Below are 10,565 nucleotides of genomic sequence, written 5' to 3'. Positions count from 1 at the left end.
AAAAAATACAAATTACACAAAAGAAAGTATTTCAGAATAACTGAACTAAAATTAAATAATATCTACAAAAAGTATAATAAAAACTAAATAAAATACATAAAAGAAATCAAACTAACAGATTTAGAAAACATGACATAAATGTCAATAATGTCAGTATCTGCATCCAATTTTTCAAATACTGTCTTTGTAAGGTATGCAGCTTTAACCCTTTGTCTCTAAACATRACAAACATTACTCCACATTATACACAGTTAGGCAGCCCTGATGTTTCTGCACCTGCTCAGAGGCTGAGAAACCAGATCCTGCCCTATCAGGTGTCCCAGACGAGCCCCCGGTCAGCCCCCCACCTGCTGATCGAATCGACCAAAACCACCTGGCTGATTTGACAAAGACCCTCTGTGCTGCAYGGATGAAAAGTAAGAGGAGGAACACAAACTTTCAAGCCTTCCCATTACATAAAGGCTTGTTAAATGAGGTGGGGTTGATTTGCATTATAAAAAATGAAGTAATTTCCTTGCACGATTCTGAACAGGCAGCACGACATGCAGCCACAGCGGCCAATCAGAGTCGCTTATTATGCCTTCTGGCTCATTCTGGGATATTAATCACCAGAGCTTTCGGTTTCCACTGAGTTTAATGAAGCCACTTATTTGAAAAATTACACATTCAAGAGTGACACTTGAAAAAAAAACACGCACACACACGCACACGCATACACACGCATACACACGCACACACATACTCAAATATTAACACACAGTCATCAGGGAGACGTGTGACTAACACACAGCTCTAATTAAAAACATATCAAACAGAAGGTGAGTTAAGCAATCAAACTGGCAAATGAAGACATGTCATGCAGGGCAGACTGAGGAGGTTAGTCTGAAGATCCTGTTTCAAGACGTGTGCATATTGCAAAGACTTCTGCTGCTCCGACATGTTGGTCTGAAGCCAAAAAGTATAATAAATAAGCCGCAGCGGCTAAGGCAAGTGTTGTTTTGGTTAAATGCGGAGGATTACTTTAATACATAGATGATTAGGGGAATGTAGGAAGAGTCGGGCTACAGGCCCAGATCTCAGTCCACACGGAGTAGCATGAAACTCCTCTTCATCCACATAAAGCACTGAGTCATTCCTCATTGCTTTGTGCTTTGCTTCAAATAAGGCAAAAATGTTTCCTTTGCTATATGCCAAACTGATACTGATCAATAGTTTTTCAGGCTCTCTGATGGTTTCTCTAACTTTTACTTTTGACTTTGGCTCCTKTTTTTCTTTATAAAGGTGCAGCACCAGAACATGGCCTATAAAAAGCAAAAGCAGACAAAAAATATACCGGCCAGGCTTAAGCAGGTATAAAAAGAGTTGCCCATAGACATTCAGTGTTTCAGTAGATGGTACTTTTCAAATGTAATCAGTGAAAAWTTCTTTTTTATTCTTCATTTCAGTGACCGCTCCGTTGGGATTTTGAGCTTTGAACAGAACAAAAATGCCTCAGTTCTACAGCCAAAGCATCTTTGTTGGAAAAGCAAAGAGCTCAATAATGTTATTATGACTTCTAGGTAATGAACTTCCAGTGATCCTCCAGCTGACTGGTCTCACACTTGAAAAAAATCTTGAATACGCAAAACCGGCTGCTTGGTTTTAAACTGAATAGCCGAAATATGTTGAACAAATCAACAAACGCCAAAAGCATTTTTCCAGTGCAAACTATTTCTTCACTGCAACAGCCAAGCAAGTAGAGTATCCAAATAAAAGTTTTAACTTTTTCACTCTGGCGCCCATTAACAAAATCGAGTGCAACTAATTGCCATCATAAAATATCTAATAAGTAAACAGAGAGCACCAATGTGTATTTTAAGCTCATTTTAAATCTAGCTGTCCTGAAAGCCACTAGTAATAAAAAAATAGTGAACAAAGATGGTAGAAGCACACCAAACAGGTCAGAGGTCAAGTTGCAGAGAGGATTAATAGAGAGTTAGGTTTTAAAACAATGTTGTGAGCTTTGAACRTCTAACAAAGTGCTGAAATGAAATGTATGAGTTTGGCTCAGCAACAAATCGACCAAGACATGGCGGTCCACGTATATGTGCAGGCATGGAAAACACTCCTCAGAGAAGTCAAAATGTGTATTGTACCTCTGGAGGAGCTGCAAGGATCTAGAACTCAGCTGGGGGAACATTTCGATTGGTCAGCTGTAATCTGTGTAAATACTCCCAAATAGTTGTGAGACCGTGATTAGGCAGATAAATGAAGGAGGAGGTTTTGAAAATCCACAATATTCACCCTTAGCATTTCTTCCAATGCTCCAGAAAACACAGTTTCCTGTTACTCAAATAAATACACAGCTGTGTTGGAACATTATAACTAAATAAACCAAGAAACGAGAACTRAGCACTCTTTAAATCAAAGTAATAACCACACTGATTAGCATTCACTTTGTTTTAGGGCAAAACGAGTAGCAGTTTTACGGGCTGTACTGTGTGTGTTTTTACAACATCAGTTAAGGCAATAAAACCTCAGATAAGGAAGGGAGAGGCGGGGGGATGAGACAAAAATAGGTGATGGAGGAAGRAAAAAGACTGGGAAATGCATATGGGAGACAAACAGAAAGAAGCTAAATGGAGAGGAAAGTGGAAGCAAATATTGGAAAGGGTATTAAATGGAGAAACGGAAGAAAATAAAAATGGGGGAGGTGTAGSAAACTGAGAGAGAGGAATGAAAAGATGGAAATAAGATGAGGAAATGGTCAGCGGAGACGAGGAACAAAAAAACAGAAGGAGAAAGAAGAAAAAGTGAAGAGAAGAAGCCGCACCTAAATCTACTCTGGTAGAGAAAGAGGAAACACTAAGCTGAGCAGATTCTCTTCACTTTCTGCTCCAAGCTGCTGCATCAGCCATCCAGAAACCCAACCGGTAGCAGACCACTACTCCCAGTACCCTCAGCCAAAAGGTGGACAGAGCACGGCGTGAAAATGAAACCAGCAGAGTGGCCGTGTATGAAAGCCAGGTAGAGAGAGTGAGCATGTCTGGCGACTGACTGCTGGATTATGCAAATACGAGTCAAATGTTTCACCCGGGCAGACACAAGGTAAGATTTAGGCGCGGCTGGAAGACACACACAGACTAAAACCGAGAGCCGTTTCCTGAAATCCAACTRTTCCGCCAAAAATCCAGTCTAAATCAGACAGAAAACGAGACAATTTCTGATTTATTAGCATTTATAACGTTACAGCTGGAGAGTATSCCCCCCGCAAATGGTTTCTGACACACACCGATACGGAGGAGGAGAGAAAATGCACCGCTTACTTGTTGGGGGAAAAAAAAAAACATTTCCCACAGGAGCTTCGGTTTCAGACCGGGTCCTCGGTGCGGGGAAATTCCACGTCCGCGTCCACGAAGCTGCCGATTCCCTGCAGTTTTAGAGCAAGCCGACCGAGCCACGGTGCGCCGGAGCCCGCTAGCTGTCTGAGCGGCGGGCAGAGTGCTCTCTTCAGCACCACACTGCTTTGAACAGCTCCCGCTGACGTCACCGCATGGCTACGACACCACGCCCACTTCTCCTAGCGACCACGGCCGCCACGCCCCCCGTACTCACAGAGAGGAGGGGCCAAAGTTATCAATAAACTCATGCCTTGATTGTGACTCCATGAAACGTTCCTTCTCTTAATCTATTCCTTTATTTTATTTCATTTWTWGCATTTCAAGTTATTTATTGTCTTCAACGTTTGTTGGTGCATTTTAATTTGGTTGTATTTTTWAAAAATCTTTTCTAAAATTTAAGTTTTAATGTCTGGCTGCATGAGTAAATGAAAATTCAACAATAAATGCAGTGTGGTTCAGTCTGACTCTCCTAATACAGTGAATTCATCAGTAAGAAAATATTGATAATTAAGAAAACCAWGGTCACTTTTCTGTTACGGAAGCGATATATGAACCTTTTACTTGCTGGCTATAAACCAAGCTGAAAAGATGATACAGCAGAACATGTTGCCTTAGTCACAAAACTCAGAGAGGCGAACAGTAAGCTTTAAGAGGTTGTGGTCTGCACAGACACAGAATAACGCCTAGAGTCAGACAGCTGAGTGCAGCAAAATATGCATCTTGGCTGCAAAGAGATTAAAAGAAAACTATTCAGCTTATCTTTGAAACAAAACTACTTCCACCCTAACTCTGTTGCAGATTCTACTCTATATTGGCTTTATGAGCTTTTTCCATCAATATGGATTTAYCAATGCACTAAAAAGTTGATGATTGATTTTGTGCTTCAACATTAAATCTAATCAAAAAGAAGAATTGTGAATCGTGTGACAGCGATAATTTTGTACAAGTAGGTGATGACATTTATTGGTGTTCATGGTGTTCAAAGCAAAGGAAGGAAGGAAGCAAGGAAGAAAACAACTTATGTGTAATGAAGTGAAATAAACACTGAACATATTTAGTGACAGTTATTAAGTAGAAAATATTTTTTGGTTATTTACCTCCAAGACATCTCCTATATGGATAAATGCATTTTATTTTGGAGAGGGCTGATTTTACTCAAAAACATAAACAGCATAAACTTTGACACTCGGTTATTTTCATGAATTTCCATTTGGTTTCCAGCCAGATGATTAACTGGGCCATCTAGCAGCTTGATTTCCTCTCTCTTAATTCAAGTTTCCATATAGCTTGCTGTTTTTCGTGCTGAGAACCCCACCCTGACCTTTTTTTAGAATCTGATCAAGTGCTGGCACATTTATCCTTTCTTTTGCTTAATTTAGGTGATTCAAAAACAGACAAACAAAATCTAGCCTGTCTAAAATGTACTTGTGAATCAGTCTAAGTTTCAGAAGCAACAACAGAACAAAACAAAACATGCTGCCCTTTAAGATACATTTTTGTTTCAGGAAGACTAGCAATTTGAAATCCAGAATGCCAACCCATATCTCATGATCATGGGTCATGGGGTGGAGCACATGATGAACCATGAAAATGAATCTTTTCCCTTTCTCTTCAGCTCTTTCTTTAGCACGACAGACGACAGCAACTCTCTCATTACTGTAAACGCCCGTTCTGTCATGCCACCACATCAGAAACAAAGATGCTTCAACTCTTCTGATTAATGTTGAGTTTTGTCTCCAAGATACAAAGAGCTGAGTACCTGCTGATCTGCAAAAAACTACGATCAGACACCTTCCTGCCTGTGAGTGCATCCCATCCATGGACACAGGAGCGTTTTCTAACCAAAAAAGAAATGCTGAATGCTAGAGAAGAGTTTGGGGATAAATTAATCATAAAGAAACAATAAAAGCAACTGTAAAAATGAGTATTGACTAATCAACAGAAAAGCCCTGAGCAGCTCTTTTCATTGTTTCAGATCAATATCTTCTCCATCCATTTTGCTTAGAATTATTGTTACTGTTGTTTTATTGACCTGAATCATTTCTTCACCCTTTTTGGTCAACGAATTATTGCACTTCTCAAGGCCTTTTTTCTTTGAAACTGTGAGTAGAGACAAGTGACCAGCCTGAAGCTGCTCTCTGTGCTGTTTGTGTTCACTCCAGCGGCTGGAAATGCAGAGGTGTGAGACTCTGGTACTCTGTGAGGTGGCTGCCGTCTTTTCACTTCCTGTCAGGCTGCACTTCATAGACCCTTTTAACAGGTTGTCTTCCCGTGGCCACTTGAACACAAATACCATCTCTATGTTTCACTCGATACGGTTTCCTTTCCTATTTTAAAGAGTTAGTGCTTTGTTTACCATTTAAAATAGTTTAGAAACTAGATTATGTAGTTTTTCATATCTAGTTTTGTGTCTCCTGGTGAATTCTTGTGTTTGTCTTTTAGGCACTTTGAAATGTCTTGTTTATTGTACTCACCCCTGTGTTTTTTCTGAGTCTAGTCATTTTCACACACACACACATATATATATATATATATTTATTATTCCTCAAAATAATTCTCCCTTCGTGTCTCAGCGTGTTCGCCTCACAGCTATTTCACATTCACATGTCACTCCTCCCAGTATTTYCACTTCTGGTTTGTGTTGAGCTGCTGTCAGGTTCCAGCTGTCACCCACTTAACTCCTCTGTGTTTTTCACTTGTTACTTTTGCAGAGTGGCAAATCGTTGTATTTCTTTGGTAATTATTTTAGTAAAATACGCAACACCATGATATCKTCTACCTTCCGTCTTTGTTTGGATCCTCCTCAATACAAGAAATAAGAAATAATCTGTAGATTCAAAACCAGTTAAACTTAAATTACAAATATGTCATCAAAATTAAAATTTGATTTTAATCTCACTTTGATCTAAAAGAAAGCACAAAATGAAAAGTGCAGATTTTGCAGTAAGCATTAAAATACTTTATTCTTTTTTTTTTTAATCAAATAACATTCTCACTGAAAACATATTTAATTAACTCTCTATAAAATATTTACTGAACAATTTCAAGTCTCTCACATGCAAAATTTTGCAGGAATTTTTGAATGGTTCTTTGTTTAATGATCCTGTGACTCCAATGTGCATAAAAAATGAAGCCAGCAGTCTTCGGCAAATTGCTTTTGCAGTTGATAGTTCATGTTTGCAGTAAATCCAATGCGACAAGAACGTGCCGTAATGACTTCTCCACGGACCAGCAAGGAAATGAGCACAAATTAATCACGATGCTCTGACTAGATGATTCTGCTCTCAGATATATTTCAAACATTAATGACCTTAAACTAAACAGGAGCATCTTTTCCTRAGAGGTTTCAACTTTGACATTTGAAATAAAAGGAGGATGTATTAGATAGATAAACAGGACAAGACACTGGCAATCAGAGCTTTTAGTTCAGTGATTCAAGAGCTGAGAGCCTGCAGGGCGACCTCCGGAGTCCTCGACAGGCCTGCAGACAGAAGCTGCAGGAGATTAGCGAAGACAGACGAAGAGAGCTGTAATAATAAATTTGGGACAAGAGGGATTGTGGGGGCTTACATCATTGTGGCTCTGTGATCTGTGAGTCAGATAGTGTCTAAGGTGATTTACCATGCAGTATGTGAGCAGCACCTGGCCTCAGTTAGTCAAAGAGAGGACAGTAATCCTTTTCAAGAGAATCTATGTCACCAGACAAAAYCCTCTGATTTCCTGAAAATTCAAGATGGAAACAGGGATTAAGACGAGATCAAGTACAAGAAATCTGCGGGGGGGAAAAACAGCCAAACAACTTACACAATTTGCAAAACCCATGACTTTAAAGTTGAATATATAAGGTTTTAATATTTATGATGAATATTGATGAATCATTATAATGACAAAACAACAACATCTTGCTGAATGGAAGAGAAGACAAAATAGAACATGCAAAACATCTAATACACCTTCTCAATAGCATATGTAGCATAGAAACCAGAAATACAAAGATGAAGCAATCCAACTACAGTAATGAGAGCCCAAATTTACATGGCTTACCATTTGAAGCATCTCAGAGCATTAATAAAAATCTGCTGTTTTGTAGWTAGGAGTTTGTWGTACTCCACCTTGATAATTTGGCAAGAAGCCCTACTCCAACAACAAGCACAGAGCTCGCCGTTGTCTATGTACAAGACGCATATGGGTGATGTGATACTTATTGCCATTTGGTGTTAAATGGTAGTTACTTGACTGAACTATTTGCCGTCCATTTTGATTTTTGTTTTTACTGCTACGAGTGCAGAAGTCAGTTTGCTACTTTTACAAAGGATGTAAACACAGCAGTGCATCAGCTGACGTGCAAAGGGGCCAGGCGGGTTGAGAGAACGAGGTACTAGAGATTTATGGTTTGGAAAGCAGCAGGATCTAAAATCGAATTAAAATTACATTTTGATGTATTTGTTTGGTCATCAACATGATCACTATACTGATCTGCCATTACTATTTTGAAAGGAAGGGTGTCGATGTTGAAACGTTCCTCCTAGTGGCTACATTTTTCAAATCTCACTTCTCCACTGTATCTCCATGTCCCATTGCGATTTATGAATGGCCAGAGGTTTGCTATATTCTGTCCCAGGACCCTTAAAAAAMCATCCAGGCTCTGGCTGATCTTTGGTGTTGTGGTGTGGGATTCAGTCTTGAATGAAGAAGTGGACTTTACTCACCTGCAGTAGTTGCAACAGGATTGCTTCTTTGTGACTATGCTCACAATTTTTTTCTGAAGATCATTTAGATACTAAGACCTTCATTTTCTGTGATTTAGCAAGCCAACAAATTTGTGCCTTTCTTATGCCAACCCACATACTCACTCAATTACCCATAGAGGACAATAACTGGACTTTTTGAGAAGTAAGAATCATGTCCAACAAGCCTACGGGACTACATGCTGCTTTGGGGCTGGTTAGTTATTCATCTGAAGGACTATAACAAGTCCTCATTGTGTTTCAGCCCGCTCCTGAGCCTGTGTGTGTGTTTATTCTCAACAAATCATCTAAAAGCACTTCAGCGTGCTTCCAGAGACCGTATGCCGMATGAACGCAGATTGAAAATGCCGTTCTCAGCTCCTTAGTGGCAGCTGAGGAAGCTGAGGCTTGACAGTCAGCCAGATTGATCCATCAGATAGTGAAGAGCTTCTCGTTATGTAATAACCAGCCAGGGGTTGAGAGTGGGGGCGGACAGGTGGCTGGTATTGACTGCACCTTCCAACATGTAAGAGAAACAGCCATCGTGCTGCACTCAGTCCCGTTTAGCCCTGTAAACTGACCACCGTTAGCTTGTTTTTCGCACTAACACACGAGATAAAAGCCAATTTTCCTGAAACCATTTGTCACAAMAGACCTTTAACAGGACAAAACTGATTTTTCTGCTGATGTATACAGGATTTGTGTCAAAGCAGAAAAATTTTCTACATATTTTCTGGATCATTTCAGCACCACAAAGGAAGCGGCACTGGGYGACCTGGTGTAGTTGGGCTCTTAAAGACGACCAGACATGTTATGTAAGCATTAACAGCAGGTCTGCATGTTTCCTTGATAAAGGTAGAGGCCCTGCTTTAGCATAAAAAGGGATATTTATACAAATCTTCTTCATTATGASATATTTGTTAACGAATGAGATCTGAAAGTAACTAAAAGGTAGCCAGCATAACACTTTCAGGGTTTGAGTTATAATCGAAAAATGTTTTTTTCCCCTCTGTGGCACTGTTGCAAAGTGGATCTACCTGATATGTGTTCAGTCCATGAAGCTGCCCCGTGTCCGCTCCCTGGCAGCTCTCCTTAATGCGGATGATTATCCTCTTACACAGAGCCCGGTCCAAATACACACGCCGATGAGTTTCAGTCACTTCAGGAGACAACACATTCAGCTGAAGACACAGATCACTTCATGACAACTTTAAGGCAGCCCTCACTTAAAAGAGAAATAATGTCATATCCACCAGGCAAGGTGCAGGTATGTGTGTGTGTGTGTGTGTCATTTACAAGCAGGCGGATGGGTAACAAGCTCCAGCTGCAGCTCATCTGAGCTTCTTTAAAGRAATAGCAGAGTAGMGTCAAACAAGCATGAGTTACTTCTGGTTTTCTTTCTATTGTCCCTCCTTTCAGATCTCAGAATGTTAGGTATTTAATTCCCTCCTTGATTAACTTTGGTCCTTTCCTCCACCTCTTCGTTTCTGATGCTCCCGATCTCCTTGCTGCTTCTCCCAACGCCTTGCTGTGTCACTAGTTGTGTTTGTGTCAGAGTAACTTGGAAAAAAAAACAAACAGGTGAAATTATCAAATTGAGGACTTTATTTTTCCCAGAYAACTTTTACAGCACATAATTATCAGTAACACAGAACAAGTTTCCCAAACATACAGATACAATARAGGAACTTGTAGTAAAGAAAAGTCTGCAATCTTGAATGTTGTGTCCTCAATTGTCTTTGAATGTATTCTATGTATCTCTTTAATATCTATTTCTCTTAAAGAACTACAGTCAGTGTTGTATTACACGTTCCACATTGTGTGCTCTCATATAAACATTAAATTAAGTGTATCTGGAYTTAATATGGAAGACTGACACAGTGGTAAATAGGTGAAGGATAARTAATTYTTTTTACCAACAAATCTGGAAAGCATAGTGGCTGACATTTATTTTCAGTCTCCATGCATCAATACTTTCAGAACCACTTTCTTTGGGGTACAGGTTTCAGCCTCATACCTGGAACCCTGCAGAACTGAAATACAATTCAAGTGAACTCATTAACTTTTGTTGCAAAGTAGTCGGAAATGTCTAAACAGAGATGAGCTACACTAAGGAGAGGCGCATGAGACCTGTTGGTGGTCAAACACCTCCTGCGGTTTTTGAGCTGCTTGCTGTGAAGTTRCAGCTCAGATTTATCGACCTGGACTTGAAATGTGCTGACTCTGCACTCATCAGGTTTCTTCTCCACTCTGTTATTGTGCTATGAACATTGCAGTGGGCAAATCTGGCATCAGACAACAAAGCTCTGAACTTTCTCAGATCTTACACCTTTTATTGCTTGATGGAAAGTGAGATTGGAAAAATAACATTTTGTAGGTTGTATATTTTATTTCTGGGAATTAATTTCTATGAGGATATGGTGCACAAAAAGAGAAAAAAGCAGCAGATAACGCAGCA

General features: G+C 39.8%; 1 protein-coding gene and 1 long non-coding RNA gene across 2 annotated transcripts in view; both read right to left on the bottom strand.

Moving 5' to 3' along the window:
• Positions 1–3,505, bottom strand: part of smpd3 (sphingomyelin phosphodiesterase 3) — a 63,831-nt gene extending 60,326 nt beyond the window's left edge. The window contains exon 1 of the mRNA XM_008411768.2: positions 3,306–3,505. The gene's annotated coding sequence lies outside the window, so the exon portion shown is untranslated. The remainder of the gene's footprint in view (positions 1–3,305) is intronic.
• Positions 3,506–6,401: 2,896 nt separating this feature from the next.
• Positions 6,402–9,384, bottom strand: LOC103466285 (uncharacterized). The gene is made up of 3 exons (XR_533932.1): positions 9,145–9,384; positions 7,002–7,100; positions 6,402–6,907 (listed from the first exon to the last, which is right to left on the bottom strand). It is a non-coding gene; the product is annotated as an uncharacterized LOC103466285 (long non-coding RNA).
• Positions 9,385–10,565: the final 1,181 nt, after the last annotated feature.

The sequence above is a fragment of the Poecilia reticulata genome, linkage group LG6, assembly GCF_000633615.1.
Source record: "Poecilia reticulata strain Guanapo linkage group LG6, Guppy_female_1.0+MT, whole genome shotgun sequence".
NCBI classification, from domain to species: Eukaryota; Metazoa; Chordata; class Actinopteri; order Cyprinodontiformes; family Poeciliidae; genus Poecilia; species Poecilia reticulata.
This window is presented reverse-complemented; position numbering and strand designations above follow the sequence as displayed.